Below are 11,306 nucleotides of genomic sequence, written 5' to 3'. Positions count from 1 at the left end.
TCACTCAGCATGATTATTTTGAAATTAATCTATGTCGAGTGAGCTTTATTAGTTTGTATTTTCCAAAGACTTGATCTATTTTATCTGAGTTGTTGCATTTATTGGAATAAAATTGCTCTTGATATTTCCTTATTATTTAAAAAATATCTGTAGAATTTGAGGTGCAGTCACCTCTTTCATTTCTAATATGAATGATATTTTTTATCTGCTTTTCCCCCTGATTTTTCTAGGTAGATATTCATTAGTTTTATTATTTATTCATCAATGTTTATTAACCTTCTCAAGCAAGCAGCTTTTGGTTTCATTGCTTTTCTCTACTGTTTTTCTGCTGTGTATTTGTTGATTTCGGCTTTGATATTTATCATTACTTCCCTCTGCTTTACTTCCTCTATTTAATTTGCTCTTTTTAAAATTTCTTAAGGTGCGAGTTGAAGTCATTGATTCGAAAGCGGTCTTCCTTCTAATATGGGTGGCTACTGCTATACTTGTATCTCTAAGTACCATTTTAGCTGCATCCCACAATGAAATTAAAGTAGAAATCAGTATAATATAAATCCTTTGTGTAATATAGTCCTCTTAAATGTATACAGATTTGTTTCATTGCTCAGAATGTGGTCTACTTTGATAAGTGTCCCGTGTGCACTTGGAAATACTGTATATTCTGTTATTGTGTGAAGTGTTCTATAAATACTAATTTGGACAAGTTAACAGTGTTGTTCAAGATGTTTATATCTTTTTTGATTTACAGGCTGTATTTCCTATCAATTATTGAGAGACAGACATTAAAATCTGACAATTACAGATTTAAATATTTTCTCCTTGAAGTTGTGTCAGTTTTTGTTTCATATATTTTTGAAGCTCTGTTATTAGGTGTGTACATTTTCAGAATTTGCATGTTCTCTTGACCCATTTATCATTATGTAATGACCTTTTCTATCCATGACAGTATTCTTTACTCTAAAATTTACCAGTCTAATAGTAAAATAGCTGCACTAGCTTTATTTTGATTAATGTTAGCATGATTTTTCTTTTCCCATCTATTTAAATTTCCCATTGTTGCTATAACAAATTATCAAAAACTTAGAGACTTAAAACAACATAATTATTACCTTATAGTTCTGGAGGTTAGAAGTCCAAAATCAGTCTCACTGGGCTAAAGTCAAAATGCCATCATGGTTGGTTCCTTGTGGAGGCTCCAGGGAAAATGCATTTCTTTGCTTTTTCTAGCTTCTGGAGGCCTCAGCTCATGGGCTTCTTCCTCCATATTTAAAGCCAGCAGCATAGCCTCATTAGAGGGAGGCACCAGAGGGCTCACAGTGAGTGGTAACTGTGGCGTGACCACGCTCTGTGTTTCATAAGAAATTAAAGCATTGCACAAAAACTAGGTCATGTTACTGTATTCTACTTATAAAGGCATCTGGAAACATTCAGCCTGGAGAAGCAAAGACTCAACAGGACAGGGTGGTTATCTTGAACTATCAGAAGAGCTTTGAAATAAACAGTAGAAGTATGTGCGTTGGATGACTAGCAAGATCTAACTCTCTTTCTTGTCCTATGTGGGTGCTGCATATACAATCACATGTGACCCACAGTTCCTTGGAGAGGACAAATCCCATGTGCATGTCACCATCAGTCATCCTGTCTTGGGAGAAGAAAGACGGAAACTACAGATACAAAGAGCAGAATCCCCCAGTCTTGGGCATGAGGCTGAGGAGGGTATCTAGGGGTTGCTTTTGGTTTCCTGCCCATCTCCTCTCTGGCCTTACCATTGTAGTTCCAGACTTCTCACACCCTAGGGCTTTCCTTCAGTCGGTGGGAAGTGTGTGAAGATGAGTTCCATCTCCCCTACCCAGCTGTCCTCAACCAAGGACTGACGAACGCTGGTGTACAGATCCTTTGCCTCTCTTGCCCCTGGGGTTGATAACTCTGAGGCACTCATTCTAACTGATTCCTGTGTTCCCAAATGGACTCATGCTCCAGTTACAGCAGAAATTGGCTATACACCATTTATTCATAGATCGTACACCATTTATTCATTGTCTTCTCTTTGCTTACTTCCTCATTTTGCCTCCAGGGTTTCTTGGGATCACCTGTCTCCAAAACTTCTAGTACTTGAGTCCTTATATCAGGATCTCCAACAGAACTAAACAGGTAAGGCAAAAGGGATAGGGCTACAATAAAAACTCACATTTGATATACTGTCTCATTAAAACCAGAACATCAAAAAGATAGTTGAAAATTCCCCCAGTAAAGCTCTGCAACTAACCTTTAATGGGGTTACTGGCAAGAAGAATGGTTTTTTAAATGTCCCTTAGGAGAGGGATATGAGATCTTTAAAGGAAAAAAAAAAAAATACCCTGCAAATCATGGTGAAATGCTTGCTCAGGAACATAAAACGGATGCTTTTAAAACCCTATCAGTAAGGCTGAGAATCCAGAGGGCTTTGGTGATTCCAGCCTTGTGCTGTATTTGCTGGCAGTAGATTTGCCAGAGCTCCTGGGGTTGCCATAGTATTTGTAAACAAACTTCATGGTCAACAGATGCTGGGGTGGTACAACAATGCTAAGGGAAGTTTGAAAGAGGCCGAGTGCTCTTGCTGAGAAGAAGTCTTGAAAAATGACATCCTCAAAAGGTCACAGAACACAAAGCAATGAACTGGCTGCCTTGCTGATCAGGATCCACCACATTTGGATCAACTCCCTCTCTCTCTCCTTCTTCCAGCATCCCTCCTCTCTACAGGCATTCCACCACTCCTCCCTGAGGAGAAAGAAGTTATAATCGAATGAGAAAATCTCCCTGATGACACAGAGGATGTGGCCAGAGTCCCTGACAGTTAAGGTGCAGTTGAGGAAGGGAGGATAACAAGAATTATTTCACGTTGCTTTGGCTGTCTGATCAAACCTGCTGAGTAGTTCAGAACTGCCTGCCATTCCCTCTTCTCTGAAAGATATTTATTCCACAAACACTTATTGCACATCTACAAAACGCTGAGCTCTGTGCCAGATATTGGGGAATGTAGAGAGGATTAAGATACAGCACCTGTCCTCAGGAGACCACTGTCCAGCTGGCGGAGGCTGCAGGGTGATAAATGCAACAATAGCTGAACATGCCAGGCACAGTGCTCAACAGAGGGGAGTGGGTAACTTGGGGGCCATGTGGGTTTTCCTTGAAGGACAGGAGGAGCTCATGATAATAGCATTTGTTGAGCATTTACTCTGCGCTCGGTACCATTCAGAGCACATACCCAGATTAACTAGTATAAAAACCCATGAGACAAATACTGTTGTTATTCCCAGATGAATGAACTGAGAAGTTAAGTAACTTGCTCAAGTTCACACAACTGAGTCAGGATTGCACCCTCCAGAGCACACAGTCTTAACGACTGTCCAGTTCTTCAGGGAATCATTTCCAGTAAGCGGCTCTGGGGCTAAGAGTATGAAAAATAGGTGGGGATTAGTAATGTTTTACATTAGTGATTTCTACCCATAGAATGTAGACTACTGTCCTAGTAGTCTACATAGGATAGTATATCTCCTTAGGATATCCTAAGGAGAAGCACCCAGAGACACTAGAGTCCCCATAAATGAAATGATCACAAATTTCCTCTTTCAAGCAAGTGTACTTTTATAACTCTCTCTCCCAAAGATGGTGACAAGGGTCCAGGCAAGCCCCTAGAGGTGTATGCATTAAATGCATTAAAATGTATGCAATTTAAGCGCACTGGGCTTCCTAAAGCCACATTATTGTCTTGTCCTTGAAAATGGAGATTTCAGAGTTTTGGAGCAAAAGAGTCCCAAATGGGACCTGGCATGGTAAGGCTGGCCTGAGGAAGAGCTGGGAGGAAGCCACTTTGCAGAGGAGAAAATGCCAAGAAAGGATGAGTGTGTATCTAACCCAGAACGGGCTGTGTGAAAATGGAGACACTGGGTGGACTCTCAGCAAGAAGAACCTTGATGAGCACAAACAGGAGTGATTTAGAAAATATGGGCTTCTAGCATGTAGGTGGTGAGGAATGTGACTTGGCAGATTTCCATTCCAATGAGGATCCCTGGCCTGCATGGGAGAGAGCCTTCTCCTGGATGATCTCAGCTTTGGCCAGAGTCATGGAAGTCAGCTATGCTGGCCAGAAGGACAGTAGCCTCGAGGGTCAGTGCCTCTAGTAGGGCCTGTGTCCTGGTAGAAGGGGAGAGCCTGGATGGGCCTGATTACATACTTTAGACAAAAGCCAAGCTCCTGAGTAACGTGCTACCACACCCAACTGTTCTCACCATGAAATTTCCTCACCCTGCAGCATTGTTTCTTTCAGATCTTCAACTGACAGTGTATGTTGGACTTAAAAAGGCCAGATCCAGAGAGAAGAGGAAGATGGGAAATTGGCCTTCAACATACTCGTCAGTGGAGAATCCCTTCTTCCCACCTTCCCTTTCTTCTTATATAAAAAAAATGTTTTAAAGGCAGTAAATGCACATAGTTTAAAGAATCACAAGGCCAGGTGCAGTGGCTCACACCTGTAATCCCAGCACTTTGGGTGGCCGAGGCTGGCGGATCATGAGGTCAGGAGATCGAGACCATCCTGGCCAACACGGTGAAACCCCATCTCTACTAAAAATACAAAAAATTAGCTGGGCGTGGTGGTGCACACTTGTAATCCCAGCTACTCGGGAGGCTGAGGCAGGAGAATCACTTAAACCTGGGAGTCAGAGGTTGCAGTGAGCCGAGATCGTGCCACCGCACTCCAGCCTGGTGAGAGTGAGACTCTGTGAAAAAAAAAAAAAAAAGAATCACAGAAGTCTCTGAGATTTGTTAGGAGAAAAGGCACAAATTGTGTAACATGACTGTCCTGGGAGGGGCTTAGAGGATCTGGCTCTAAAATACAGACTTTCAGCCACTCCTATTTATATCAGCTGTTCCTTTTGACCCCTACTAGTGGCTGCTAATTTTTAAGCTTTTGAGGATCTCTTGTTGCAAATCAAATTGCTTCTCAGCTTTCTGGTTGACAGAATGTATTTGTGCATTTTCTGCCTTCAAAATTTTGCTCTTCATGCCCCCTCTCATGGACTATCAGCCTTTTAGATTTGTGGCTTAAGAAAAAAAAATCTCTTTATTAGCATTTTTAGTGGTGTTTCAGGAGGGGAAGAAAGTAGATGGTTGTGTTTAGTTTGCAAACTTTACTAGATATCACCTGCCTTAATTTGTTTAAAATTCTTTAGTTGGTGACCATGAAAAATTAACTCTAAGAGTAAATATAGATAGATGGGCTGTGGGTTCAATTGGGAGTCTCTGTAGTTGGTTAGCCAGTCAGTCTGCCCATCGGCACCCCACGCTCACGGACTCATCATCTGTGTTCATCCCGCACTTTTACATGATAGTGGTTTCAAAAGAGAGGTTAAAGCAGATGGGGGATGGAAGGGTAGAAATAAGTTTACCCCTTCATCTTTTAAAGACAAATAGTGAGTCCCCAGGCCCTCATACTTTGAAGCAAGCTTTTCTCTACTGTATTTCTGAATCCATACCTTAACATTCATATTGCCAAAGGAACAAGCCACAGGATTTCCAGGGTACACAGTAACAGGGGGCACAAAGTGTCCCTTGGATAAATTCCTGCAGCTGAGGGCAGAGACCCAGCAAGAACAACCTTCCTATGTTGCCAGACTGACCCCCTGTTATCACTTAGGGAGAAACCAATGACAGGTGGCTGGGAAGTAGCAACTTTTGCTTCAATACATTGGAGAGGCCAGAAATTCTTGTTTGCATGCTGACAGGAACTTTGGGGAAGGAAGAAAATGCCCCCCTTCCTCACATTTTCCATAATTAACGGCTCCTTGCTTGGAGACAGAAATATACTCGAAAGGGGACGACATCATGTGCCCTGAGAGGTTCTGTCCTTAGTGATGAGCCTGCAGGCCCTGTGGGGATGGGATCCAAGATGGTGGCAGGAACTTCGAGAATAGATGCCAAAGGGAGACTCGCCAGGTATGTTGACTAGTGGCCAACCCTTGTACACATCTACAGCACCAGGGTGAAGGAGCACTTCACTGGGGCAGTGGCGCATATGAGTTGGTTCACAGCTTAAAGGGAGTGGAGCCCGGGGAAGCAGCCCTAGGAATGCAGCTTCTCTGGACACTAGCTTGCCCTGGCTTGTCTCAGCACCTCAGGCCACCTACCTTACTTTACAGCTTTCACTCCCCAGGCTTGAAAGGGCTCACGGTTGTCCCTTTGTATAATTAGTCAACCCTTCTTAATAGCCACAAGGAAGTTCAAGCAAGTATTTGGTTCAGGCATAGGAGGTGGGAGCTGGCAGTACCTAGGAATCATCCTCCATTCTCTGGTGCCATTTCAGAGGTTTGGAGCAGCATTTCTTATGGAGTAGCAGACTTGAAGGTCAACCTAGGGTGCTAGGTCGAAGTGAAAATTCCAAGTCTCACTCCAGGGTTCTCAAATTAAAATTCTTTGAGTTAGGGTGGATCTGCCTGGCAATCTTTACTTCTTAAAAACAACGTTTTCAGGTAACTCAGATATAAAACAAGGTTTTCAGGTAACATTTGAGGAACTTCGGGCAGCGTTTACCAACTTCCAGATGATATCATTCACCTACTTTCTAGGCCTCTTCCCCTAAGACTTGATTCAGAGAAACTGGGCTGGATTTGGGAATTTGTATCTTTAGCAGGTATCCCAGGTGAATCTTATCAAGAAAGTTGGAGAAACTCTGCCCTAGGTTAAGGAATGTGGTGATATTGAGGGGTTGGTCCAGGGTTTCCCTACCAGGCCAACCCTTGAAATTACCTGAGGCGTTAAAAAAAGTATGTATGCCTAGCCCACCTTTGATGCTTTCAGCACATATCCAGATAATTATAGTTAACATGTGCATATCCAGGCTGCAAGCACAACTTATCCCTTTTTCAAGCTGGCTTGATTCCCATGAATTGTAGAGGACAGTTTTTTTTTTTTTTTAATTTTTAATTTTCGTGGGTACGTATATATATTTATTGAGTACATGAGATGTTTTGATGCAGGCATACATTGCATAATAATCACATGCTGGAAATGGGCATCCATCCCCTCAGGCATTTATCCTTTGTGTTACAAACAATCCAATTATACTGTTTGAGTTATTTTTAAATGTGCAATTAAATTATTATTGACCACAGTCACCCTGCTGTGCTATGGAATACTAGGTCTTATTCATTCATTCTAACTGTTTTTGTTTTGTATCCCTTAATCATTGCCACCTTCCCCCTACCTCCCCCACTACCCTTCTGAGTCTCTGGTAGACTTCCTTCCATTCTCTTTTGTTGAGGATAGTTTTGATTACCTAGTAGAAAGCATTTGAAAGCACTTCTTTTCTCTTCTGGAGCAGAAATCTACTTGAGAAAAAAATGATGGCAGTTTCATATCAATTTACAAATGACTTAGGCACTTTTGCCTGCTTTATCTGACTTAATTGTCCGAATGGAGGATTGTGATGTGGATGTTTTTATTCTGTCACTTGATGAATGAGAAACCTGGCTCTGAAAGAGGTTAAGTAACCTACCGAACATCTCACAGTCTGTGTGTGGGTATGTGTGGGAGCAGCTCTTTGTCCTTGGTCCCAGTAAAGCAGATGTATGCCAGAAAATCAATAAAGGAACATTTGCCCAAGAGATGGGGGTGGCATTGACGTGGGCCTTGTCTATGGGTGAAAAGCCAGCTACGGTTTGAACAGAGAAGAGGAGGAAACAGTTATGACGTGAATGTGCTTTCTTCTATTTATTTCCTGCTGCTGCCAGTACCCCTCAGTGAGATGTTTCCTTGGAAGGCTCCCACTTCACTGTCTTCCAGATGAACATGACCTAAACCGGCCTACGCTCTGTCGAGGCTACAGCAAGGCCACTCTCCGTAGTCCGTGACTGAGAGCAGGGAAATTCAGGGCCATACAGCATATTTTCTTTTATGCAAAGCTTGCTGGCCTTTTCAGGACTGATCCTTGATGTCATTAGCACCAATAAGCACTGCCACATGGACCTACCCACCCAGGCCATAACAACAATGACACAATCACCACTGCCATCTTGCAGCTTCTCAGATACTCCAGGAAGTTGGCAAGCTTTAGGAGAGGTGACTTCTTTCACCCATGGCTCATTTTTGGAGCCTGCATGAAACAGTTGATGGACATATGCTGTATTTATTGGATGGGGACTCTAAGCAAGGCCCTGTGCTAAGGCCTAACTGACCCACACTGAGGGACAAGTAGAGCCTTGAATCCTAACATGATTAGTACTGGATCGCTTCAGGCTCTGCCTTGTACTCTTATTCACATGAGAACAACCACATGCATCCTAGCCAGGGAGGTCCTGGGGACCAGCAATAGATTCAGAGAAGAAAGAGCAAAAGAAGCCACAACACCCTTCACCAGGCCTGTGCTTAGAATTCGTGTGTAATTTGTTTGCTGTTGTAGGGAAGAAGAAAAAAGAGTAGGGGGTGAAGTGTGAGTCGGAGCCACAGAGTGGTCCAAGAGTGGCTGGCTCCCTGGAAGGTTTCATTGCGTTGGCCGGCATTTCTTTGGCTGCCAACTTATTCGGATGCAGAGATGGCATGGAATTGCTGGCACTGGGATTCTCCTCCTTACCACACACTGGGAAATAATCCCAAACACTTGGAGCAATATGTGCAGCTGAGGTCTGGCTAGGTACAAGGATGGAAGGAGCAGGAGGGTGCAGGGCAATGAAAGAATCAGTAGGAGGGAAAACACATTCTCCAGTCTCTTCCACCAGTGATCAAGGGCACAGGCAAGGGAAGCATGAAGATGAAGGCGAGGAAGGGAGAGAAAGAGGAAAAAATCCATGACAAGGAAACAAACCCTAAGGAGAGTGGGAGAGATGGATGTGGCTCAGCTTTCATGCTTCTGGGGTGCTTGCACAGTGGCACCAACACACACATACACACACATGCGCACATACACATGTGCACACACATATGCACACACACATGCAACACACACATGCACACGCACACATGCACACACATTCCTACATACATCTCTGCCAGCTACCTGTCTGCAAGTTAGCCAATAATTAATTTTTGGATTGTTCATCTTAACCATTTGCTTTTGAAGTATAATCACGATTAAAATACATTCTTTGCCTTTATGAGTCCCTTTCTTTAAAACACATTTACTGTGCTTGTACCACATTAATAGATAATTTTACGCTTACTTATTATTTTCCTCATAGACACACTTTTGACCTATAATTGAACATCAACATCTTTCATGGCAGAGGCACTATTGTTTCCTTTCTTTCCAACTCCCTACGCTGAAGAACTATGCATACTTTTCTTTTTCTACTTTTTTTATTTTTGAGATGGAGTTTCACTCTTGTCACCCAGGCTGGGGTGCAGTGGCATGATCTCGACTCACTGCAACCTCCGCCTCCCAGGTTCAAGTGATTCTCCCGCCTCTGCCTCCTGAGCAGCTGGGATTACAGGCATGCGCCACCATGGCCAACTAATTTTTTTGTGTGTATTTTTAGTTGAAATGGGGCTTCACCTTATTGGCCAGGCTGGTCTCGAACTCCTACCTCAGGTAATCCATCTGCTTCAGTCTCCCAAAGTACTGGGATTACAGATGTGACCCGCCGCGCCAAGCCCATGCATGCTTTTCTGCATATTCTAGGTGCTCCATAAATGTATAATTGGCTATGTCCTTATAGGAAGGAAGGATTCCATAGCTTTCCTGGGCTGTGTCAGAGTGGCTGGACTTGGCAATGGGCCCAGCAACAGTTCTGCCTGTGTGAGCCTTGCCTTGGGTTCTGGAATGTTCAGCGTGCATTAGTCACCTAGTCCGGTGAGGATCAGCTTCTTCTCTCATCAGGAACTTCCCTGGCCTGCCATGGTTTGAAATCCTGCAGTATGGTTGCCCTTGAGATCTTTTTTTCCAGGACCACATTCTCAACGACACTATGTTCTCATCCAGTACTTCTGGTACTTCTGCTAATCTAACTTCCTTGGCTGGGTCCCAATGAGGTCCTCTGTAACCCCGTACTCTGAGCCAAGGAAAGTCATGTTACAGCAAAGTTCCTGCTAAACAAAAGTACTCAACTGCATGCTTTGAGGAGAATTTAAGAAAATTCTCTGGACCTTTCAAGCTTGCCATATACTAAAACCTTTTTTTTTTTTTCCTCCACCAGCCCTACCCACATTGATTAATGAGATTCCCCATCTACTCAGAACCACATTCCAATCTCCTCCTGAACTCCTAAGGGAGAGGGCACATACACCCGGTTGTAGTCATGCCTACAGGGAGTTACAGGCCAACGAATTTCTAAAGAAAGCCTAACAAAAAGGTAAATAAAAGGAGAGGATTGTCACAGACTCACTGCTGCAGTGCTTTAAAATCTCAGCCTTATCTATTGAACACTAGCCCAGGCAGGGACAAGGCGCCGTCTTGGTACATCTACAGAGGGCAAGGAGAGACTTCAGGCTTTTTGGGTCTGGGAAATGATAAATCCCAATGCTGAGGGGAGAAAGCCAATTCAGCTGGCCTGGGACATGGCCTGGACCTGAGCTTGGCATATGTTAGTGTAGACACAGGGGACAGTGGCTCTAACAGGAACTTGATCTTTCCCCCCAATAAGCCTTGTGAGGCTCTGTGCCTCTCTCAGGGGAGACACATGATGTGCCTGGCTTCTAGGAATCCTGCTGTGTTGTAGACTCCTCCCACCTGGAGTCTGTACTTCCTGGAGCCAAATTGCCAAGGACTAGCGCTTACTGAAGACGACTGGGATAGGAACAGCCGGGAGCATTCCGAGTTCATAGTAAGCCTCCTGGAGGGTCAGAGTTTCTTGCTTCTTATGTGTGAATGTTTAATATGCTACCACAGCTTTAGTCTATCACAGTTCTTCCAAACTTTGGGGTACTTAAGAATTTCCCAAAGACCTTGTGGAAAAAAGAGATTCCCTGACTTTTACTCCCAGAGATTCTGACTCAGTAAGGCTGAAATACACCTGGGACTCTAATGCACAGAGTCTAAAGACTGCACAGTGAGAAACCAAACATTTATCAATCCCAAAGACAGAACCTGGTGTTCAGTGCTTTTCATCATCCTCACCACCACCATCATCACTATCACAACCACCACCATCATCATCACTATCACACCACCATCACTGTTGCCAGCATCACCACCATCACCACCGCCACTACTACCACTGTCACCATTGTCAGCATCACCACCATCACCACCACCACTGCTACCACTGTCACCATTGCCAGCATCAACACCATCACTACCACCACTACCACCACCGTCACCATTGCCAGCATCACCATCA

Source organism: Piliocolobus tephrosceles, chromosome 4 (assembly GCF_002776525.5).
Source record: "Piliocolobus tephrosceles isolate RC106 chromosome 4, ASM277652v3, whole genome shotgun sequence".
Lineage (NCBI taxonomy): Eukaryota > Metazoa > Chordata > Mammalia > Primates > Cercopithecidae > Piliocolobus > Piliocolobus tephrosceles.
The sequence above is the reverse complement of the archived record's forward strand: the minus strand, read 5'-3'. Positions refer to the sequence as shown.